Source organism: Triturus cristatus, chromosome 7 (assembly GCF_964204655.1).
Source record: "Triturus cristatus chromosome 7, aTriCri1.1, whole genome shotgun sequence".
Lineage (NCBI taxonomy): Eukaryota > Metazoa > Chordata > Amphibia > Caudata > Salamandridae > Triturus > Triturus cristatus.
The window spans coordinates 1,180,351,717-1,180,377,883 of record NC_140590.1 but is presented as its reverse complement, the minus strand read 5'-3'; positions in this window follow the sequence as shown (position 1 = coordinate 1,180,377,883).

Below are 26,167 nucleotides of genomic sequence, written 5' to 3'. Positions count from 1 at the left end.
TACACCTCCCTGTGACAGGATGCCTGTTGTTGGGCCTCCTCCACTGCGAGTTTCGGTCAGCAGCAGGAGGGCAGCCCAGTGTCTGTGCTGGTGGCATCCATTTTGTGATGCCAGGGCTCTTTCAGGATTCTACTGTGTTTCCATAGGAGGTACATGTCTAGCCCTGTAGAAAGGTGGGATCATACCCCCACACCAGTTACTAGTGTGGGGGTATGATTCCAAGGCGTTTGACACCAAACACAACATGTTTTGATGCAGCCATCCCAAAGTTAGCATTTACCGCTAGGTTTAATGCCCTTAAGAGTATATGGTTTAACCGCATCTACAAGCAGCCACAGAGAATAGACTCTGCCAGCTGCAGAGGGGCCCTGCTCAGGCAGAGGCACCCCCTCACATGTAAACCAAGCACCCTGCCCTCTTGATTGATAGGGCCTGCCTTAGGGGTGACTGATAGGGTTATATGTGTGTGTAAGGTGAGATATAGGGCACCTATACCTCAGTGAGGAGTGCTAACACTACCTCACCCAGGCTGCAGTAGCAGGCCTGTGGTGTCAGATTTAGTCTGCTTCCCAGGGGTGGCATAATACATGCTTCAGCCCCTGGTAGGCCTGTGAAGTACCTATGCCCTTGGTACCTAAGGTACCATATACTAGGGGCTCATAAGGTACCACAGTATCCAATCACTAGTGCATCTAATATGCACTCCAAGTTGTTTAGAGAGAAAAGAGAGGCTGGGGCCCTGATTAGCAGGGGCCCAGCCAGACTATAGCCAGAAACCAGTGTAAACAGAAAACAAGTGGGGGCAACATAAGTGCAGATCCTACTCTCATACACCCCCACACCAGTAACTGGTTTGGGAGTATGATCCCACCCTTCTAGAGGGGTAGACATGTACCTACTGTGGAAACACAGTAGAATCCTGAAAGAGCCCTGGCATCACAAAATGGATGCCACCAGCACAGACACTGGGATGCCCTACTGCTGCTGACCGAAACTCGCAGTGGAGGAGGCCCAACAATAGGCATCCTGTCACAGGGAGGTGTAACCACCTTCCAGACAGGATTTAGTGTATTGGGGATGGGTGGGTGCACTCCTAGAGTGCTTTGAAGTCCTGCACTGGGGGAGCAGTAGGTTCCTCTGTGTATATGCCAGCTCAAACCGGTTCAGGGGCTACCTGCCCCTGCTCTGGTGCAAAACTGGACAAAGGGAAGTGGGTGTAACCACCCACTCCCCTGACCCTCCCATAGGAGTGGTCATAGAGCTAGTCCCTCCCTTTCTTTTAGTATAAGTTAGGGAACCCTTGCCATTGTAAACTAGATATCCCTGGATGACGCTCTGAAGAAGAATCCTGGACCTTCGACGTTCCACTACCTTTGGAAGACTGAAGAATCTCCCTTGGGGTCAAGGAGTGACTTCCCTGCTTGGCAGGCACCAAAACTTTGAATCAACGGTCACAAACTTTCCCGCTCCCGCCAGAGTCCGAAGTCCCTGCAGCCCCGGAAGTGGATTTCCTGACTTCTCCAAGGCCATCGTGAGTCCCCAGCGAAGCTTAGGCAAGTGGACCCCACGAGTGATGAGGAACCGCAATACCCGGGTACCGTGCACTATTGTCAAATGCAATCCCTCCACGACGTTCTACGTACTTGTGGATTGGACCACGTGTGGTCCAAGCCTCCAGCAGGATTTCTACCGAAGATCAGAGGCCTACCTCGTCCCGAGTGACCGTGGGCTCCTGTGAAGTGAATCCTCACGAAGCGTCTTCGCGATCCCTTTCCTGTTGGCTTGTGGGTCCCCTGAAGACTTTTCTACCAAACCAAAGGGCTCCCCAGGTTGCTCAAGGCCTGCCCTGACTTACCCTTGCTGGGTGAGTCCCTCAGACCTTGCTTCACTTTCCACGAGACTTGCTGTTGCCAAGGCTTGTTGGCTCCAATCCGGTTGCCGACACCTCAGTAAGCTGCAGACTTTGTGGTACACGCCTAATCCAGCTCCTGGTCATCGTCGACGCCTCCTGGACCTCGTGGCTGAAGAGTCAAGACACCCGGGATCAGCTGAAATCACCTGACGACTGTGGGCATCCATCTTCCTGGGCCCGGGTCACTGGCAAGTGACTTTGAACACTGTCTCCTCTGCTTTCAGGTCTTCTTTCTTCAGAATCCAGCCTTGGATTCCACCGGACAATTCTCCTGTCTTCACAAGCAGCAAGTCTTCTTTGGCTCCCTTTGAAAACGACGCCGCGACCCGACACCAAAAGACACCTATGCACCCGGCTTCCCTGGGTGAGGTAACTCGTGCACTACAGTGCTCCTGTTTGTGTTGGCTCTAGAACTACTTACCCTGTAAGTGACTTGCTTGTAGACTCTCCCGAAGTATCCTAAAACTCTAAAATTCCAACCCCGACTTGCTCCATTGAAGTCTATTGGGATCCACGGCTGTGTTCTCACACTGCATGCGTCTCCCGTGGGTCATTTACTTACCTGCCTTGGGTGGATTAGTGAGGCCCCAGTGTTTCTGAAGGCCCTAGGCCTTCTCCCTTCTCAAGTTGTCCTTCTTATACCTCTTTTTTAGTATATGGCCTGGTACGCCCCTAGGGCCCCAGCCATATAAGTGCCTAATTTGTTGTGAAACATTGATTTGTGCATATGTGCCTGACTTCTAATCTCATAAAGAGATTAGTAGAGTGTGTTAGAAATAAATACATATATATTTTATATATATACCTGTGTGGTGTCCTTTCATTTAGTAACTCAAGAGATTATAAGGTAAAACAAGCTGCTTTACATTCCTCAGAGACTTAGCCTGAAGGCTGCTCTCCACCGCTACCACTAGGATAGCTTTCTCTAAAAGGTTGTCTTAAACCTATCTACCATAAGAGTCAAATTGGACTGGTGCAAGGTGGCCACTTTAACTAGTGACCAGCATATGCCAGGCCAACTTCTCACATTGGTGGGCGGCGTGTGGGATTCCAGCTTGCCATTGTTTTACCAGAAAATCTTTTTTTTTTTTTTTTTTTTTAAGTTCCAAAACCTTTATTAGCGTCTGACACAGTCATACATTATTCGCCTACAACCTCACGGGCCGGCTCCAGATAACATTTCTCACTGCGTTCCATCACCCTGTACACAGCCATGTGGCCGACAACCCGGAGGTCCGGCGGCAAATCCCTGTTGTACCAACATACCAGTAGTATTATACAATGTACCACGGACCCTGGGCAAGTAGCGGAGCATCACATCCGTCAGGCGCAACCCCTATGTGCACTACCTGTAAGTCATAGGCGCAAACGTCCCGGAGCATAACCCCCTATTGTACTCCACCTCCATCACACTCCTGAAGGGCAATCACTCAGACCCCACCAAGTTAACCACACCAGCTCCGAGTCCTCACTCAGCCGACACCTGGCTCTCCCACTCCACGGAGGCAGTATACGCCGCCACATACTCTTTAAATGGGTCCCACACGTCCCTGGCTCTGCTAGTTAATGGTTGCGTCTCAGCGTAGATAGCACTCTGCTCCTGACAGTATAAAAGATCCCCTATCCATTCCTTAAATTTCGGTGCTCGCCCTCTGCCCCAGCGGCATGCAACTCTCCGCTTCGCTAATAATAGAGCAATGTTCCCCAGTTTGCGCGTCAGCTTAGGTATTGATGCCGTGTATCCCAACAGCATCACAAGCGGATCTAAGGCCACCGCATCCCCCAACATGACCGTCAATGCCGAGTGCACCTGCAGCCAGTAATCTGCCACTCCAGGACACAACCATGCCAAGTGCAGGAAATCTGCTCCTTCCGCCTGACACCTCTCACATCTGTCGCTGTCTGATAGACGAAATCTAAGCTTTTTAACTGGCGTGTAATACATACGCTGTAAGAACTTGTAATGGATAATGCGCAGTCTGCTACTGGAGGAGATCTGGGAGGTGAGCTCACAACAATACGTCCATTGCTTCTCTGTTATATCTCTGCCTAGTTCAAGTCTCCACTGCTGGAGTGCCCTACATTCCATGCTTCCACTGTGTGCCCGAATACTGCTGTATAACTGAGAGACTAAATGCTTACCATCCGTAGACGTAAGCAGTACTTGTAAAGGCCTCACTACCACTGGTTCCTCCGGGAAGCTTGGTAATATCTTCCGCAGCCCCTGCCGCAGCCGGAGATAGTAAAAGACATCCAGCGGAGTGGGCTGATAGCCACCAAACAACTGTTCTGCCGTCTTAAACCGACCACTAGCGAAGAGGTCACCCCAGTGCCGTATTTTTATCCTGGCGCACAGCCCCTGAAACCCTCCTTCCTGCAACAGCGACAAGTCCGGGTGATAAACCAGCGGCAGCGTCGGAGCATACATGAAACTAAGCGCCAATCGACGTAGTATACGCTGCCATGCATCCACCGTGCACGGCACCGTAGTAAATGGCGTATCAAAGGCACGGCTTGAGCCCTGAAGGACACCCATCAATGGCAGAGGCCGGGTTAGCCAGTCCTCCACCGCTAGCTGCGGTAGGAATGGAGCAGGTGCAAACCAATGGTATGCAAATTGAGCCTGCGCACTCAGATAATACTCTAGAAAATCGGGAACATCAAAACCTCCAGATTCGTATGGCCGAGTGATGACCGACCATGCCAGTCTAGGCTGCTTACCAGCCCAGAACAGCCGCAATAATTCGGTACGCAACGTTCGAAAGAAGTACGCCCCCGGATAATACGGGATGTTCTGGAAAAAATATAAAAAACGGGGTAATACCACCATCTTGATCAGCGAGGCCCTGCCCGCCATGGTAAGCGGAAGAGACACCCAGCGAGTCACATCCTCTGTCAGCTTATTTATGGCTGTACCGTAATTCAGCCGCAGCGTCTCCTCTCGATCCTTTGAAATCTGGACCCCCAAATATCTGAGATCCGACTCACACCATTCTAGCGGGTAGTCCAGAGGAAAGCGACCCACTGCAGGCGTCAGGGGAAAAAATTGCGACTTCTTCCAGTTTATTTGAATGCCCGACAGACGCCCAAACACCAAAAATTCTCGGAGTAACGGATTAAGGTTTACCTGTGGATCCACCATGTACAACGTTAAGTCGTCAGCATAGAGAGAGACATCAATCTGCCGTTGGTAACATTTGAAAGCACTCTGTTTATGCAATTGCCGGATACGGCATGCCAGCGGTTCAATCGCGATAGCGAATAGCAATGGGGAGAGCGGGCACCCCTGCCTGGTACCCCTAGTGAGCAGAAACGAATCGGATACTTCACCATTAATGAGCACTCTCGCTTTCGGGTCAGTATAGAGCAATTTGATCCATGCGACGAATATTTTGGGAAAGCCCATCCTGTACAAGATGGCAAACAGGTAGTTCCACTCAACCGAGTCAAATGCCTTGGTGGCATCAAGAAACACAGCGGCTACAGGCAGTTCCGGCGCTATCGTATTTATCAAGGAGAAAAGCGTACGCAAGTTGCCAGCAGTTGAGCGACCAGGGACAAACCCAGATTGATCTGGGAGAGCAATTTTTGTCATAAGCAGGGAAAGTCTAGTGGCCAGCACCTTCGCCAGAATCTTCGCATCACAATTAATTAGGGAGAGCGGCCTATATGAATCACATTCTACTGGGTCTTTTCCTGGCTTCAACAGCGAGGTGATCAGTACCTCCCGCATTGTCCCAGGCAACACTCCCACCTCCAGTGACTCCTCATACACCTCCCGTAGCACCGGCGCCATGATATCAATATAGCTTTTATAGAATTCCGCCGGTAGGCCATCAATCCCCGCCGCCTTACCATTACTCAGAGACATAATCGCTTCCCGAATTTCATCAGGTTCAAATGGGGCCCCAAGGAATTCCCGATGGTCATCGCTTAACCAACATAACGCCACATCATCCAGAAAGTCCCCAAACACCACCTCCCCACCACTGCGGGCTTCATATAATTCCTCATAATGCGCAGTAAATTGAGCTAATATTCCCTTTGTATCTTGCTGGAAGATCCCTCCCTGCCCTCTGATCTCTAGAACGTGCGTGGGTCCCCGGGCATGTCTAGTAATTTCCGCTAAGGCGCGCCCTGGCCTTTCTCCTTCACAGTAACGGCGGGCACGCCAATATCTGCCCCTGAATTTGGACTCCCTATCCGCTTCCTGCTCGTACTGCGTAAGCCGTTCTCGGAATTCCTTATGGACCGGACCCATTGGTTCCCGGGCCATCCTAGTTTCCAGCTCCGCTAGTTCAGCCTCTAATTTGGTGAGCGAGCCTCGTATTGATTTCAAGACACCGAAGCTCTTAGATATGTAATACCCCCGGACCGTCACCTTAAACGACTCCCAAATGGTCTCAACACTGTCTACTGACCCCTTATTGCGGGGAAAAAACTCCGCTATCTCATCCCCTAATTCCGCCTGAAACACCGGATCTAATAATGCCGTGGGTTGCATACGCCACCTAGGTGCTGACCTACAGAAACCCGGGATTGCCACCTGCACCAGTACCGGACAGTGATCCGAATACGTCCTTGGTAAGTGGGCCACTCGACCTAGATCAGCCGCCAAGCCTGTAGACAGAAAACAATAATCTAACCTGGCCCAAGAATTGGCATATGTTGTGTAGTGTGTCCTCTCCCGGACCCCAGGATGCACAAACCTCCAGCTATCTACAAGTCTTCCTTCTGCAACTATACCTTCCATGACTTCCCTCGCTCCCTTATGGTATTGCGGGCTGCCATCCGATCTATCGAGCCCTGAGGTCATTGTGAGATTGAAATCCCCCCCCATATGACATGCATGGAACCAGTGTTCAGTATCTTGCCCCAGAGCATGGCAAAGAAGGCAGGCGAATCCACATTTGGCCCATAGCAGTTCACAATTGTGACCGTATCAGTACCAAGTCTGCCCCACAACAGGACAAACCTTCCTTCCTTATCCGTAAGGTCAACCAGCGTAACAAACGGCACCGCCTTCTTGATCAGTATCGCCGTGCCCCTGGCATACCCTGAATACGAGGAGAAGCTCCGGACTGCCGCCCATTTGCTTGCAAAGGTGTAAGTGGCCCGGGGACTGAGATGCCTTTCCTGTAGCAATGCAATTTGCACCTTATGCTGTTCCAAATAAGCCACCACCCTCCTACATTTCCTGGCGTCATTTAGCCCCCGGACATTCCAGGTGGCGACAGTGACATGTGACTTACTCGCCATATCCGCCATGCGTTGTTAACCGCCCAAGTACCAAAGCAGTCATCCAGCTCCGCCCGCCAATCATACCCCAGGTATTTTCCACCCAATAATAGCCCCCCTCCACCCCATCAGATCGAATATTCAAAAGCGGCCCGTTCCACAGTGTATCGGATTCCAGCCCATGCACTCCTCCATAAACCACACACCCCCTCCTGGTACTACGCTCTCTCACCCGTTTTGGAACTCCCAACATACAAACCATTGCAACATCCCGTGTGCCCACCCCCCTCCCACTGAAGCAAACCCCAACCTGCCAGTCCTGTAACCCCCCCTCCCCACCCACAATTGCCCCAAACAGCAAGGCAAGTACTTTCCCCAAACCCCCAACATATACTAGGGTATTTCCCGTCAGGAAACGAGTCTAGTTGGCACCACCAGTTCCCCCCCCAGAAACGCCAGCCCGACCACACAACGTGCAGTCCAGCGCGGCGAGACGAGGAGGTGTCCAGCGCTAGTTCTTGATCCACCCGGGTCCCACAACAAGCAAATCCCTGCCTCCTTTAACAGCAGCCAACACTGTGCCACACCCCGTGTAATCTGTAGAGGATTCTCCTGCAGTGTTAGCGCCCCACACCCCAACAACACCCCTCCGTGCTCGCGACCACATGGCCCAACCATTCCCCATCGCAATGTCTCATAGCCAGTCACCCCAGCACCAGTTCTCAGGGAACTCCATCAGCCGCACAAGTAGTCCAATATGCCATCTATAGTCACCCCACTCACGGTTCACCGTCCACCAGCTCCTCACGCACAGGGTCCTCATCGTTCCCAGCTCCAGCCTCCGATCTGCGGGAACGCTTGTACTGTTTGATGAAATCCTCCACCAGCTGAGGATTCGTGAAGAACTTCTGCCTCCCCTGATACGTGACCCGCAGGCGCGCCGGGTAAAGCAGTGCATAGTCCAGTTGTAAGTCTCGTAATTTCGCTTTGACTGCCACAAATTTTCGACGTTCCTCCTGCACCATCGGTGTGAAATCTGGATACAGCGTGAAGGAGTTGCCCTCGTAGGATAACGTACGCGTACCCCGTGCGGCCCTCAAAGCTGCGTCACGGTCGCGATAATTGAGCATCCTGGCGATGATCGGCCTGGGCGCCGCTCCCGGCTTAGGCCTGGGGCCCAAGGCCCGATGCGCCCTCTCCACAATAAACTGGGGGGAAAAAATGTCCGAACCGATCGCCGCCACCAACATCTTCTCCACGTATTCCTCCATTTTGCCCACATTTGTCGACTCAGGAATACCTACGATGCGTACGTTGTTACGCCTACTCCTCGCTTCTAAATCCTCATTCTTAGCAGCGATGAGGCGCAGCAGATTGTCCATTCTGGATAGCTGTGAGGTGTGCCGTGTCACCGTATCTTCAGTGTCCGATATCCGTTGTTCCGCCCCCGTGATTCGTTCTTCTTGGGCGTCCAATTTCTGTACTACCGCATCCATTCGGGACGACATTCTATCCACTTTGTCAGCGATCGTCGCAAACCCCTGACGCATTTCGCGCAAGACATCTTGTAAATTGGGCGTCGCATCTGCCGACCCTCCTGCTGTTACCGGCGGCTCCACCGGTCCACGCGTCACCTCCACAGCCTTGGGCGGCTTCTTACTAGCCTCAAACGAAAGTTTGGGCTGTTTCGCATCACTCCTGCCCATGCTGGCCTCCGGACGTCCTCTCTGGCAGCAGCAGCAGACGACCCCCTCGGGCCAGAAGCAGCGTCGACGCTCCCTCCGCGCTTCCCAGGAGCTTCTATCTCTTTGCACTCCGCAAGCCCAGGCTGTCCATATATTTGAGCGCCGTATAGCAGGCCAGCAGACACCAGCTATACCCTCCACTCACTTCTATCGACCCTCACGGCCAGCCGGCGGCATACCAGAGACGTCAACCACGTGCGGGCTGGGCCTCCGTCCAGTACGGCACCCCTGATCACCTCTGCGGGCCCCAGGAAGGCAATACGCAACGCAGCACTTCACAGCTCCTCCTAGGTTCGCGACTGTACTCAGGGGGGCACCCAGGTCCTCCAGTCCCAGTGTCTCAGCCTAGTGACTGCTCACTCCCTCAATCGCACTCCGGTCCAGTTATACGCGGTGTCCAGGGGGGGTGCCTCCGCTCCAATTCGGTCGCTATTCACAAGGCAGATGGGGCGAGAGGGGGGTGGGGCAGGGGGGGCAACACCTCTCACCCTTACTGAGCCCCGATGTCACTTGGCTCCCCCACAGCACCTCGCCTCCAAACTCCTCCTGGGGACGACGAAATCAGCGCTCTTTCAAAAAACAGAGGGGGGGGGGGGGAGCACCCTCAGCAACGTCTGCAGCCGTCTAATCCACTCCGCTCCGTAGCCACTGCCAAGTTTCTGCGTCCCTCAGGTGGTCGGGCCCGGTCCCAGCACCCACGGCCTGCAACCGTTAATGCAGCCTCGGTGTCTCCTACCAGCACGATCCGGCAGGACAGCCCAGCTCTGCTACGCCACTCTCGTGCCGCTGACAACGGCGCGTCGTTCTCCGGCACCGGCCGCCCGTTTTACTTCATCCGCGGCCAGTACTCGCCGGACACCTCGCCACTGCTCCTCGCTCAGTTGTAGCCCCCGGACGGGTCAATTAAGGATAATTAAGCGGAGAATAACCGCCGGACAGCGGGAGCCCTACTCGACGGCCGCCATTCACCAGTGCGCCACCTAGCGCCCCCTTTTACCAGAAAATCTCTATTTGAATTACTAACTGAAAACCACTAAAGGTACTCAAGGTACATATAAAGTCAAGCTTAGTATGAACAAGTTCTACTGAACTTAGAGCTGTGTGTGAAGGGATAGCACACCCTTGCTACAGCTCAAGCTAGGATCAGTAGGCCACAAACTAGTGTAGGTAGTACAACACTGCACAACACTAGAATGTCCTTAAGGGCTGGAGCCAGTGGGTCCACCCAACCTCAGTATAAGGACATGACTTTCTTTAACTTGAAAGCCATGTGTGCTGCAAGGCACCTGAGGATAGGACAGAGTCCCTCCACCCTACACCTGATAGAGCTGTTAACAACAGATGATCTTAGATTGGCTCTAGGAGCTAATAGATCTGAATCAGGGGGTGGGTCAATCATAGTCTCTGGGTCAGATGATGAAAATCAAGATGACCAGGACTCTGTGGTTGAAGGGCCAGACCCACAGGGATCTGTAAAGGACAGCGGAATGCTCTCTAAGAGAACTGACAAAGTGGAGGAGTGGCCTAGATCCCCTTCAAGGGAATGTGACCACTCCTACCACTCTGGCAGACAATCTGTCCAGCAGAGGAACGTATACCTTCCTAGAAGGGAAACCTCCTCTAAAAGAATGTACAAACTACTGCAGTATGAGGAAGCAAGATTTGCCCTCAAAACCAAGCAGTTGGCATTAGATAAGGAAGCCTTTGAGCTTCAGAGAGATTCTAGAAGAGAGGATTTAGAACCCCCTGGTGGCAGCAATAGTGTTCCTAGAGTCAGAGATTACATTCCAGACCATAGGAACCTGTCCAAGGTTTTTCCTCCATACCAGAGTGGGGATGATATCCATAAATGGATAACTGCTATGGAGAGGGCCTGTAGAGTACAACAGGTCCCCCAGAAACAGTGGGCAGCAATCTTGTGGCTCTCCTTTTCTGATAAAGGTAGAGACAAGCTCCTCACTGTTAGAGAAGAGGATGCTGATGATTATGAAGTCCTGAAGAGTGCATTAATAGATGGGTTTGGCTTAACCACTGAACAATACAGGTTGAAGTTCAGAGACACCCAGAAGGCACATACACAGGACTGGGTGGACTTTGTAGACTGTGCTACCAAGGCTCTGGAGGGTTGGATAATTGGCAGTAGAGCAACTGACTTTAAGGGATTGTATAATCTTATAATGAGAGAGCAGATCCTTAACAATTGTCAAAACCAGCTCTTACACCAGTACCTGGTGGACTCTGATCTGACCTCTCCCCAAGAATTGGGAAATAAGGCAGACAAATGGGTCAGAACCAGGGTGAGGCCCAAGAACCAAGGTGGTGACCAGAATAAAGATTCCACTAAGCCCAAAGAGAAAGGTGGGGATAATAAAAATACAGAAAAGTCCTCTGAAGGGCCCCCAAAACCCAGTTCTGAGGGTGGGTCCCAAAATCCTTCCTCTTCCAATAAGAAACCATATTGCCATGTGTGCAAACAACCTGGCCACTGGAAAACTGACTCCAGCTGTCCAAAGAATGCCAATATAGAAAATTGTCCTCCCACTGCCGCTCCAACACCTCCTGTTACTACCAGTAGTAACCCCCCAGGTGGTGGGAGTGCACCCAAAAACTTAGTTGGGTTTCCTTGGGGAACTCAGGTGGACTCTGGCCTAACCAGGTCCCCTACACAAGCAACTCTAGTCTGTGATGGTGGCATGGGGTTTGCCAACTTTACCATGAGTCCCAATACTTTGGGCAGGTACAGACAAGAGCCCATGATCAATGGTCAGAAGGCTGTGGCCTACAGGGACACGGGCTAGTGTCACCATGGTGACAAGGAGACTAGTGCCCCTAGATCATCTTTTACCTGAGTTTAGATACCAGGTGACCAATATTGATGGAATTAGGACAGACCATCCCATGACAGTGGTAAATCTCAGCTGGGGAGGGGTCACTGGCCCTAAGAGAGCGGCAGTGTCCCCAACCTTGCCTGTAGATTGTCTACTGGTGAATGATCTGGAAATCTCAGCCTGGGTTGAGGTGGATCACAATGCCCATTTAAGAATATTCGGCATCCCTGAGGGCCGCACCTCCACCCCAGGAGAAATTAAGGGGAGTGAAGCCTGAAACAATGGAACACTCCACACAAACAGAGAGCATGGGGGTGAGGAACAGTCCCCCCCCCCCACCAGACTAAAGGTAAGGGTCAGCTTTCTAAGGGAACTGATCCTGCCCCTTGTGAAGTAACTGCCCCAGAAGTGGTCAGGCCTGTCCTGCCCACATCTCCGATGGCAGGGGATCCTTCCAAGGTGGTACCCAGTCTGGAGCAGGTATCCTGTCCCTCTCTACCCTGCCTCAGTCAGCCCAGGGCTGCAGAGGTCAGGGAGGTCACTGGACCCTTAGTGGGCCCCTGTCCAGAGGAACCCCCTCATCAGCAGATTAGGGACACCCAGCAGAGTAGTTCTAGCCAGGTGAATATTCCTCTACAAAATTAGGGATCCCCCTTACTCCTAGGTACAGGTATCCCCCAGATGGACTTTGTTTGGCACAGGGAGACCTGGGGCATAGTTGCCCCAAACATTCCAATGCCCTCCACTATTCCAACCAGAGGGACCCAACCCCCAGCTGTAGGCAGCCAGAGGTTGACCCTTAGGGACAGATATGACAGTCATGGACAGAAAGGCTTCCATGGTGACTAGTGTACTAAGGAAGTTGAGACCACCTCAAATAGGGCCTCACTTCCAGACTCAGACACCCCACCAGCCTGCTTCTGTACCAAAACGCAATACAGGTAATTTCCCTAGACTTTGGAGAAACTCCAGAACCCCTTGGGGTAGGATTTCCCAAGTGGACCATGAGACAGGGAGCAACCATGCCAGTGCAGGCTCTTCCTTATATGGCCACTCAGGAAATAAAGGCTTATCTGGACAAGGTTAGCCTTATCTCCTTTCATTTGGGGGAGGGGTGGGGGTTATGTAGGAAGGTGGAATCTGACTACATGGTTGCCCCCACTTTTTTCTGGTGTTTTGATGGTTTTTGACTAGTCTGGCTGGGATCCTGCTATCCAGGACCCCAGCCTATCTGCTTACTCCCTTAATTGACATGGTGTGCATATTGGGTGCACTTGTGATTGGGTACTGTGGTACCTTATGAGCCCCTAGTATATGGTACCTTAGGTACCAAGGGCATAGGTACTTCACAGGCCTACCAGGGGCTGAAGCATGTATTATGCCACCCCTGGGAAGCAGACTAAATCTGACACCACAGGCCTGCTACTGCAGCCTGGGTGAGGTAGTGTTAGCACTCCTCACTGAGGTATAGGTACACTATATCTCTACCTGCACACACATATAAACCTATCAGTCACACCTAAGGCAGGCCCTATCAATCCTGAGGGCAGGGTGCTTGGTTTCCATGTGAGGGGGTGCCTCTTCCTGAGCAGGGCCCCTCTGCAGCTCTCAGAGTCCATTCTCTGTGGCTGTTTGTGGATGCGGTTAAACGATATACTCTTAAGTGCATTATAACCTTGCGGTTAATGCTAACTTTGGAATGGCTGCATCAAAACATGTCGTTTTTGGTGTCAAACGCTTTGGAATCATACCCCCACACCAGTAACTGGTGTGGGAGTACGATCCCACCCTTCTAGAGGGATAGACATGTACCTACTGTGGAAACACAGTAGAATCCAGGAGAGCCCTGGTATCACAAAATGGATGCCACCAGCACAGACACTGGGCTGCCCTCCTGCTGCTGACCGAAACTCGCAGTGGAGGAGGCCCAACAATAGGCATCCTGTCACAGGGAGGTGTAACCACCTCCCAGACAGGGTTTAGTGTATTGGGGCTGGGTGGGTGCACTCCTAGAGTGCTTTGAAGTCCTGCACTGGGGGAGCAGTAGGTTCCTCTGTGCATATGCCAGCTCAAACCGGTTCAGGGGCTACTTGCCCCTGCTCTGGCGCGAAACTGGACAAAGGGAAGTGGGTGTAGCCACCCACTCCCCTGACCCTCCCATAGGAGGGTCATAGAGCTAGACCCTCCCTTCCTTGTAGTATAAGTTAGGGAACCCTTGCCATTGCAAACTAGATATCCCTGGACGACGCTCTGAAGAAGAATCCTGGACCTTCGACGTTCCACTACCTCTGGAAGACTGAAGAATCTCCCTTGGAGTCAAGGAGTGACTCCCCTGCTTGGCAGGCACCAAAACTTTGAATCAACGCTCGCAAACTTTCCCGCTCCCGCCGGTGTCCGAAGTCTCTGAAGCCCTGGAAGTGGATTTCCTGACTTCTTCAAGGCCATCGTGAGTCCCCAGCGAAGCTGATGCAAGTGGACCCCACGAGTAATGAGGAACCGCAATACCTGTGTACCGGGCATTATTTTTGAGTGCAACCCCTTCATGACGTTGTACGTACTTGTGTATTGGACCACGTGTGGGCCACGCCTCCAGCAGGATTTTCACCAAAGATCAGAGGCCTACCTCATCCCGAGTGACCGTGGGCTCCTGTTGAGTGAAACCTCCTGAAGCGTCTTCGCGATCCATTGCTGGTTGGTTTGTGGGTCCCCAGAAGACTTTTCTACAAAACCAAAGGGCTTCCCTGGTTGCTCCAGCCCTCCCCTGACTTACCCTCGCTGGGTGAGTCCATCAGACCTTGCTGGTCTGCACCGCCGACTTTTTACACTCTCCACGAGACTTGCTGTTACCAAGGCTTGTTGGCTCCAATCTGGTCACCGACACTGCAGTAAGCTGCAGACTTTGCAGGACACGCCGAATCCAGCTCCTGGTTGCCGTCCACACCTCCTGGACCTCGTGGCTGAAGAGTCAAGACACCTGTGATCACCTGAAATCACCCGACGACTGTGGGCATCCAGCTTCCTGGCCCGGGCCACTGCCAAGTGACTTTGAACACTGTCTCCTCGGCTTTCAGGTCTTCCTTCTTCTGAATCCAGCTTTGGATTCCACCGGACACTACTTCTGTCTTCACAAGCAGCAAGTCTTCTTTGGCTCCCATTGAAAACGACGCCGCGACCTGACACCAAAAGGCACCTATGCACCTGGCTTCCCTGGTTGAGGTAACTCCAGCACTACGGTGCTCCTGTGTGTTTTGGCTCTAGGACTACTTACCCTGTAAGTGACTTGCTTGTAGACTCTCCCGAAGTATCCTAAAACTTTAAAATTCCAACCGCGACTTGCTCCATTGAAGTCTATTGGGATCCGCGGCTGTGTTCTCACACTGCATGCAGTCAAATTGTACTGGTGCAAGGTGGCCACTTTAACTAGTGACCAGCATATACCAGGCCAACTTCTCACACCCACTGTAAAATACAGACTACCATTTTCAAAACCATCGACACACCAATACCAGTTACTACATACGCGCTCACTGATTCCTAGGTCTACACACACATCCACTCATTTACCCATATAATCACTCATACATGCAGTCACTCATCAATACAACACTATCATATGCACTCATACACCTAACAGACACTAACACATCACCACTCATCCAGTTACTCACCACCTAGTCAGTCATGCAAAGAATCAATCACACTTCCATTTACTGACCTATACAGTTATACACACACTACATCACTTATTCAAACAGAAACAAACGCATACTTCCTCTCTTATACAATCTCTGATACAAGTACACACTCATCCATACAGCCACTCTCACGTATATTCATTTATATACTCCAACTCTCACATCCACTGCCTTTTACATATGTAGTTACTTGGACATGTACCACTGAAACATTCATTCACTCACCAACACACCCATACAGCGGTTTCCACATGCACTCTTGAATCCATACACCCAGTGAATCAACCACTCAAACATCTATGCACAGTCACACACCTGCCACCCACCCACACACGCACTCAGGCACCCATACAAATACTCAGGCAACCAATCGATAATCCATATTATAGACACTCATGTAGCTACTGACCAACCCATGCAGCAGCTTATACAACAACAGACAGACTGACACAAACATTCACACAGTTTAGTCACCAACCATTACCATTACCCCAAACAACTGTAGAACCATAGACAATGAGGTCCACTCCAATTCATACTCCCTTAACATCTTCCCTGTGCTAGATAAGAAACGCCTTTTGGATCTCATAGCAAAGGTCAAATCAGGCTCTCCTAAGGAGGACTGTCCCATTTACATTCTGAAAGCCATCTATCGGTCCTTCCCTGATACTTTTCCTAAGTTTCTGAATCTCTCACTGTCCCACGGCACTGTACCAATAGACTTCAAAGAAGCAGTGGTCATCCCACTTCAAAAAAAGCAAGGCATAGATCCCAAAAAACTGGAGAATTATAGACCTATCCCTCTTCTCCCGTTCCCAGCTAAATTGCTGGAGACTCATGTTGCCACCTGTCTTAGTTCCTTCTTGGAAACCACCAAGTTCCTGGACACTCACCAGGCAGGCTTTCGTCCAGCGCACTCCACTGAATCTGTGATTCTATCGGTTCTGGATGACCTCAAAGAACAGGCTGACACTGATTGCACTCAGGCCCTGATCCTCCTTGACCTGTCTGCCGCATTTGACACCGTGAACCACAAAATTTTGTTTGATCGCATTGCCGCAGCGGGTCTCGGGGGTTGGCACGCGACTGGTTCAGATCCTTTTTAGAGGACCACAAACAGTCGGTGTGGCTCTCGCCTTTTAAATCAAAAACGGTAGCTTTGAGCTGTGGTATCCCACAGGGTTCCTCCCTCTTGCCAATTCTTTTCAATATATATATATACGACCCTTGATTTCTAGTCTTCAGCAGATGGGGGTAAAGATTTTTAACTATGCTGATGACATGCAGCTTATCTTTTCCCTAGAGAACTCCACAGAATCTAAAGACTTCGTCAGGAGGTCCATGATGCATGTAAAAACCTGGATGAACAACAACCAATTAAAGTTAAACTCTGAAAAGACCGAGATAGTTGTCCCCAATAGCAAACTAGCTCACTGGACTCCTTCCTACTGGCCCCCTGAATTGGGTGTGGCACTCCCTACCCTCAGCCCTGTCAGGTATTTTGCGTAATGAGGCTACAGACATCATTTACATGACATTACCATGCATGGCAGTGTGACACATATTCACATTACCTATTCTCAGACCAACATGTTCATTAAGGTAGTGCAGGAATGGCTGGAGAGGTGTATCAATTCCCTCCTCAGCACAAATACCCGAATGCAATTCCCACTGCCCATGTATGGAGCATGCTATGGTAACTATGTGGATGCCTGCACATGAACTTGCACTCACAGACACATACTAGTGCACAGAAACATCAAGGTTACATTCTGAGCACTATCACACTTGTGTTCATAAACGCTTACCAGTACATCTGGCGCACCAAAAAGCCTCCCATACTCTCCAAGGACCTCGTCCACCAGAAGCTCAAGCTCCTCTGTGGTGAAGGGACTGGCCCTGACTTTCTCCGTCCTCGCCATCACTGTGTCCAGGATTCAGGGAATCAAGCAGTTGGTGTTGAGTAATGGCAGTCAGCAGTGTCTGAAGGCATGTGAGATCTGTTGGTCTCCCACAGAGATTTATAGGCCCCTGGGGTTGTATCATTGATAGTCAGCTGCTGTAATTGGGCCACTTGGTTGGCATCTTACAAGTGTGTCCAATGAGCTGACCTGCGGATGCGGAACACGCCTACCGCGGTTTTCAAATGTTGCTTAAAACCACCGTGATCGCGGGTCCCATTGGCTGCAATGGCGGTGTCACACCGCCGAGGCCAGGCGGTCGCTACCGCTATGTTGCATTTTACAAGTGGGTCCAATGAGCTGACCCGCGGATGCGGAACATGCCTACCGCGTTTTTCAAATGTTGCTTCACACCACCGCGATCGCGGGTCCCATTGGCTGCAATGGCGGTGTCACACCGCGGAGGCCAGGCGGTCGTTACCGCTATGTTGCATCTTACAAGTGGGTCCAATGTGCTACCCCGCAGTTACGGGGCACGCCAACCGCACATATGGACACTATATGCACTAGCAATGTGACTCTGAGATTTTTAAACTTTGACAATATTCCACCACAGTGTCTTCCTGCAGTTGTTTTGCACTATGAATGATAGTGTGACATACAACTCACTGAGGCCTACACATGCCATGTGTGTGGGCAATGTCACATGCATTGACATGCACTTAACTCCTGTCACCTATGATATGTGTGTGGATGTACATCTCTTGCTTGTGTCATGTAGTCCAATGTTTACAATTTACTCACTGTGTGAGAGGGCTAATCAGTCCACACACATGATTGCATGGACAAATACTGGTGTTTTTTTTATGTGCACATAATCTGAATGAACTAGTACATGTGATCTGCTTACACACACTGTGTACATTGCGGTGAACACTAGTGGTCTGTGCAACTTGGGCAGCAAGGTGTGGCAGGCACTGCAGCTACATGCAAGTCAGCAGTGTAGCTGTATCATACATCTGCTGTGTCACCTACTCCTAGGGCTGGGGACACAAGATGCATTGGTGTGCCAGTCACAACGTCCGACTCTGTTTTTAAGGTAGTCAGTATGTGCAACATGACCAGATGTAACCCCACATGTGTTCAATGTGAACCTTTTGTGAGAAGTTGGCCTGGCATATGCTGGTCACTAGTTATAGTGGCCACCTTGCACCAGTCCAATTTGACTCTTATGGTAGATAGGTTTAAGACAACCTTTTAAAGAAAGCTATCCTAGTGGTAGCTGTGGAGAGCAGCCTTCAGGCTAAGTCTCAGAGGAATGTAATGCAGCTTGTTTTACCTTATAATCTCTTGAATTACCAAATGAAAGGACACCACACAGGTATATATATCAAATATATATGTATTTATTTCTAGACACACTCTACTAATCTCTTTATGAGATTATAAATCAGGAACACATTCAAATATCAACGTTTCACAATAAGTTAAGCACAAATATGGCTGGGGCCCTAGGGGCGTACCAGACCATATACTAAAGAGGTTTAGGAAAGTCGACTTGCAGAATGACAAGGCCTAGGGCCTGTAGAATCGCTGGGGCTTCACTACTGCAGTGAAAGCAGGTAAGTAACAGACACACGGGAGACGCATGCAGTGTGTGAACACAGCCGCGGGTTCCCTATTGATTATAATGGAGCAAGTTGCGGTTTGATTTTTAAAGTTTTAGGGTACTTCGAGGAAGTCTACAAGCAAGCCACTTACAAGGTAAGTAATTTGAGGGCCAGCACACACTAGGGCACCGGAGTGCACGAGTTACCTCACCCAGGGAAGCCGGGTGCAAAGGTGTCTTTTGGTGTCGGGTCACGTCGCTGTTTTCTATGGAGACCAAAGAAGATATGCTGCTTGCGGCGGCTGAAGAAGTGTCTGGTGGAATCCAAGGCTGGATTCTAGATGCAGATGACCTGAAAATTGAAGGGACAGTGTTCACAGTCACTTGCCAGTGAGCTGGGGCCAGGAAGATGGATGCCCACGGATGTCGGGTGATTTCAGGTGATCAAGGGTGTGTTGATTCTTTGCTCACGAGGTCCAGGAAGGATCGACAATGACCAGCAGCTGGATTCAGAGTATCCCATGACGTCTGCAGCTGACTGCGGTGTTGGCAATCAGATTGGAGCCAACAAGCCTTGGCAACAGCAATTCTTGTATAGTGTGAAGAAAGTCGATGGTGCAGACCAGCAAGGTCTGAGGGACTCACCCAGCAAAGGTAAGTGAGGGCAGGCCTGGAGCAACTGGGGGAGCCCTTTGAGTTGATAAGAAAGTCTTTGGGGGACCCACAAGACAACGGGCAAGGGATTGCAAAGATACCTTGTGAGGATTCACTTCACAGGAGCCCACGGTCACTCAGGACAAGGTAGGCCTCTGATTTTCAAGGGAAATCCTGCTGGAGGCTTGGGCCACAAGTGGTCTAAAGCACAAGATCATAGAATGTCGTGAAGGGGTTGCACTCGACAATAGTGCACGGTACCCGGGTATTGCTGTTCCTCTTCACTCGTAGGGTCCACTCGCCTCAGCTCTGCTGGGAACTCAAAATGGCCGTCAAGAAGTCAGGAAATCCACTTCCAGGGCTGCAGGGACTTCGGACTCCGGTGGGAGCGGGAAAGTTTGCGACCGTTGATTAGAGTTTCTGGTGCCTGCCAAGCAGGGGAGTCACTCCTTGACTCCAAGAGAGATTCTTCTGTCTTCCAAAGGTAGTGGAACATCGAAGGGCCAGGAATCTTCTTTGTAGAGCGTCGTCCAGGGTTATCTACTTTGTAATGGCATGGTTTGCTATCTTATACTGAAGATAGGGGAGGGACTAGCTTTAGGACCACTCCTCCGGGAGGGTCAGGGTAGGGGTTGGTTACACCCACTTCCCTTTGTCCAGTTTTGCGCCAGAGCAGGGACAGGTAGCCCCTGAACCGGTTTGAGCTGGCATATGCACAGAGGAGCCTACTGTTCCCCCAGTGCAGGACTTCAAAGCATTCTAGAAGTGCACCCACCCAGCCCCAATACACTAAATCCTGTCTGGAAGGTAGTGACACCTCCCTGTGACAGGATGCCTATTGTCGGGCCTCCTCCACTGCGAGTTTCAGTCAGCAGCAGGAGGGCAGCCCAGTGTCTGTGCTGGTGGCATCCATTTTGTGATGCCAGGACTCTTTCAGATTTCTACCGTGTTACCACAGTAGGCGCATGTCGTCCCCTCTAGAAGGGTGGGATCATACTCCCACATCATGGACTGATGTGGGGGTATGATTCCAAGTTGTTTGACCCCAAACACGACATATTTTGATGCAGTCATTCCAAAGTTAGCATTAATAATGCACTTAAGAGTATATGGTTTAACCGCATCCACAAACAGCCACAAGGAATAGATCCTGCCAGATGCAGAGGGGCCCTGATAAGGCAGAGGCACCCCCTCACATTGTAAACCAAGCACCCTGCCCTCAGGATTAATAGGGCCTGCCTTAGGGGTGACTGATAGGTTTATATGTGTGTGTATGGTGAGATATAGGAACCTATACCTCTGTGAGGAGTGCTAACACTACCTCACCCAGGCTGCAGTAGCAGGCCTGTGGTGTCAGATTTAGTCTGCTTCCCAGGGGTGACATAATACATGCTTCAGCCCCTGGTAGGCCTGTGAAGTGCCTATGCCCTAGGTACCTAAGGTACCATATAGTAGGGGCTCGTAAGGTACCACAGTATCCAATCACTAGTGCATCTAGTATGCACTCAAAGTTGTTTAGAGAGAACAGAGAGATTGGGGTCCTGATTATTAGGGACCCAGCCAGACTATAGCCAGAAACCAGTGTATACATCAGAAAAAACGTGGGGGCAACATAAGTGCAGATCCTACTCTCCTACAACCTGCATCTGAGTTGTAGATTCATCAATGGTTGTGGTCCCTTAATTGTTTGTGCTGTGTAAGTCAATATGTGATATGTTTGACACATCTCATAGCGTGATCTGAATTACATTAGTCCTCTTCCATTTCATGTAGACGACGACCAAATGTGCACCGTCCTTTCACAGTTCTGTCAGACATGGAGGATGTGGACGTCATCAGGAAGTTCCGTCTTGATCGCGCTACACTGCAAGAGCTGTGTGCTCAGTTGGAGCCCCATCTGACACCTCAACGGACATATCCAACTGCCCTGTGCCCAACAGTGAAGCTCATGGCAGCTCTGCATTTTTTTGCTACGGGATCGTTCCAATATACGGTTGCCAGTGGCGGTGGGATGTCGCAAGGCACGTTCAGCATGGTGCTGTGGGAGGTTGTGTCGACACTGATGCTGTACAAGGACCAATACATACGATTCCCACATACACAAGAATTGCCCACTGTGAAGGCTGGTTTTTATGCCCTTGGCCGCATTTCTCATGCAGTGGGGTCCATTGACTGCACACACATTGGCCTTGTACCACCACAAGCACGTGAGCAGGTGTATAGGAACAGGAAGCACTACCATTCCATAAATGTGCAGGTGATATGCCAAACTGATTTGATCATCAGCCATGTGTGTGCGAGATTTGCAGGCTCAGCCCATGACTCCTACATCCTAACAGCATAGTACCACGGTTGATGGCAAATCTACATCCAGAGTGTGCATGGCTTGTAGGTGAGTACACTGAGTCAAGCAGTGTGCTGTGTGTGACATGTTGTTCTGGTCAACTGTTTGTATCACAAACTTTCACTGTGCATGCCACACCTAGGTGACTCAGCGTATCCCAACCGGCCTTGGCTGCTGAGCCCACTAAGGAATCCAGGTACACCGGATGAAGTCCACTACAACGAGGCTCATGGTAGGACACGCCGTGTGATTGAGCGCACCTTCGGCCTGCTGAAGTTCCGATTCCGGTGCTTGGACAAGAGCGGAGGTGCACTGTTGTATTCCCCACAAAAGGTGTGCCGGATAGTAGTGGCGTGCTGCATGCTCCACAACCTTGCCGTGCGCAAAGCCGTTCCACTGATCCTGGATGAGGATGAGCAGTAGATGCCCCCGAGCAAACCCACACACTTCCAGTGATGACGATAGTGGTGAAGAGGAAGGTGTTGACCTGCGGCAACAGCTCATTGCCAACTACTTCCCTTGAATGTAAGTGACTTCGTAGGACAGGGACATCATGTTTTGGCTTGGATGTTAGTGTGAAGGCATTGATGTTCCTAACTGCTGCCTGTTGTTGTGTGTGGGATGATGGCTGATGTGTGTGGCACAGGGTATTTGTCTCCAGGTACTGCATGTATATGTTGAGGTAATTGTGCATGTGTACTTGTTTAAGTACCTTGATGCCTATTGTTGTGTTTCAGCCGCAATGGCGTAACATGAGAAGTAAATGTCATTCTCTCGTGTCTTTCCAGGTTCATTCACACTGTCAAGGCCTCTTCACATTCACTGCTGGTGTTATGGTGAACACTGAATTGTCATTGTACCAACGTAAATAAACATGGCGCTGACACAGACATAGGTATGTGATGGGTGTTTATTTAAACAGAGGCTTTGTGCAAGTGAAGTGAATATGTACATGATTGTGTGAAGTGATTACATTATTTGTCAGTCATGGTAGATGAGATTAATGGAGGAGTCTGCACAAAGCAGGAGTCACACAGTCCAGCAGACTCAGGCCATCAACTTGGCAACGTGGGCTAACAGAGTCAATGCAAAGGGGAACAACAAGGTACCATCATGGCTGGCTCCGTGAGTGGCATTGGTACGGTGGCCTGCCACCAGATCCTCCCCTGTGGATTCTCGGCCGGCCCGCGGTGCGTTTGGCAGGGGGTGCACCTGCTGCAGGGTTAGTGGTGTCTGAGGGCTCCCTCTCCTCCAGCACACCCCTCTCTGTGGCTAGAGCTGATTTGTTGTGCTGCATGGCAGGCGTGCCACTGGAGGGGGGTTGAGCTGCACTTTGGCCTGGGAGCCTGTCCCTCAGCACACCCACTAGCTGGCCAACAAGCTTGACAAGTTGGCCCATCCGTGTGTCCATGGACTGCTGCAGCAGGCGAATCTCATGCATGTCCTCAGCAAGCTTACAGATTACTCCCTGATTCTCCTGGTAGGAACCAAGGACTCTTGCAATGGTGGCCAGGGATTCATGGTCATTGTCCTCCTGTGTCTCTGCCCCAGTTCCCCTCCCACCTGCCCTCCTGCCATGTACCTGTGGCATTGTCCCCCGACGCACTGGCACACTCTCCCTGCCCTGCTGTGATTGTGCGTGGTTTTGGTAACCACCGTGGCAGGGCGATTGTTGCAGCCAGCAGTGGTGATGGTGTTGTTGGAGGACACACAGGTCGTAGTGGCAGGGGGCAGCACAGTTGTTGCCATGGTGGAGAGGATGTTGGTGGATGCCACACAGGTTGTAGTGGCAGGGGCCAGCCCAGTTGATGTTGCCGTGGCGGGGAGCGGATGTTGATGGATGTCACACAGGTTGTAGTGGCAGGGGCCAGCCCAGTTGTTGTTGCCGTGGTGGTGGTGGTGGTGGTGACGGTGAGGGCTTGAGCCATGTTATTCCCTGGCACACCAGAGGGGCCAGCTTGGGAATCCAGGTCCGACAATGTGAGGGAATCTGCATCAGAGAGCTCACGTTCTGGTGGTGGGGCCTGGATCTACATGTTGGGGTTATCCTGTGCAGTTTGTTGTTGTTCTCCTGTTGGACAGAGGTCATATGGTAATTGAGTTGCACGCAACAAGCTTGATGTTAGACTAATACTTGTGACATTAGATGCAACAAACACTTTACAATGTAATGGCTTTGCATGTCTGCAAAAAGACTGTGCACCATGACATGATGTTGAGATACATACCTTAGTAGTCCATGGTGTCTGTTGTGCATTTAATCTTGGTGCAGTGTACACATAGTGTGACAACACAGACATGTTGTCATCAACATAATTTACATTGCTGTTGTGGGCATGTGGCAACATGCATTTGGGAAAGTATAGCGTGGTGCACGTAGTTACTACCTATCTGTAACATTTAGGATAGCAATGAGATAGCTTCCACATGCTTGGGGTTGTGGGGAGTGCTCCATCCTGCTCAGGGATGTGACAAGGGGGCCTGGTGGGAGTTGTAGTGCAGGCCTCCCACCCCCAAACAGCTCTCCCTGGGAAGATGGCTACTTAGCTGTTAGGTGAAGGTGAACAATGCAATGGCTGCCACATGCTTCTGGGGGAGTACTCCATCCTGCTCAGCTGTGTGACAAGGGGGCCTGGTGAGAGTTGTAGTGCAAGCTGCCTGTATATGTGCCACCATTTAAATATTGCTAGGTACATTTGTGTTGAATGAGAGGGAGTTGATGTGGGATCTGTGGAACCTGTTTGGGGAGAGTGTTTTGGACATGGGAACAATTGGGCCTAGGAGCTGTTGCTTTATAGTTGTGCAAGATACTACGTTGCAGTCTTATGGCAGGGTTTTGTTGGTACTTACCAGCCCCCACCCCCCCTCCCCTCAATTCCAGTGCAACTCTCTGGGTGCAGTATACCCAGCACCTTCTCCTCCCATGGGTTGAATGTTCTTGGTGGGATGGGAGGTCCACTGCCAGTCCGGTTGGCCAGCTCACGGTTCATGCTGTTCTTCTCCTTGACCTTGCTCTTGAGATCAGTTAACCTCTTCCTGATCTCCTTCCTGTTACGTGGAACTTTCCCTACAGCATTGACTCTGTCCACTATCCTTTGCCACATTTGATTTTGCCTGGCTGCTGGGGTCTGTTGTACCCTGCTTCCTAAGATGTATGGCTCTACTGTTATGATCTCATCCACCATGACTGACAACTCACCATCAGTGAATTTGGGCATTTTCTGTGCCATGGTGTGTGATGCGCTGAGTGATTAGGAGTGCAGATGTGGGTGGGGGTGATAACAATATGTGTGGTGTGGGTGTCTTTGTGATGGGGTTATGTGTGCAGGTTTGTCTATCGTTTGTGTAGTAAGGTGGGGCCCTTTACTTCTGGATTTTTGCTGGGAATTGTGGTGAGGCAGGGGCAGGTTTTATGCTCAGCTATGTGGGTGCGTCCAAAGGGAGGATTCATGTCAGGTGTGTTGTCAGTGTTGAGCTGGGATTTGTAGATTATGTGTTCCAGGGGCATCTGTCAATAGGATGTGTTAGTTGTTTTTATTGGCTGAGCCAGGTGCACACCCACATTTGTTGGTTTTGTGGTGTACTTGCCTTCGACCGCCATTACTGTTTCCGCTCGACTGCCGCGGTCGGACCGTGCTGGTCCGGTCTCCGGGTCTCCCATTCTTCATGTTTGACAACCGTGGCGGTCGGTAACAAGCGGTCGTACCGCAGGCACCGCGGTGCCATCATAATTGCACTTGCAGGATTTGTGCTGGTGTATCGGCGGTTTGTGAGCTTGCCGTGACGATTATGACCACCGTGGACGGAATTTCAGCTTTTCCACACGTGCACGGCAGTGTTTCATGGATTCCGACCGCGGCAGGCGCATTTTTCCGGCAGTGCATCGTAATGGGACCGGCGGTGCCGCCGCGAACCATACGGGCGGTCTTTTCCCATTACCATGGCGGTACAGACAATGTTCCGCCCGCCATCGTAATCGGCCCCTTAATCTTTCCCTACTAACTGCAAGTGGGCTGCCAACGAAGTGGAAAAAGAAGACTAAACTAACAGGCCCAATCCAAATGGCATGTACCAGATCAAAGAAGACCCCAAATGTATGTCAAGGTTGGGGGGACAAAGTCAATTCACCCTTGCTGTATCGCACAGATAAGATACAGTCCACTAACTCTGACTTTATACCCGGGTCGAATCTGGACATAATATCTAGTAAACTCGAGTCAGTACTGATTGCTAATCCTTCG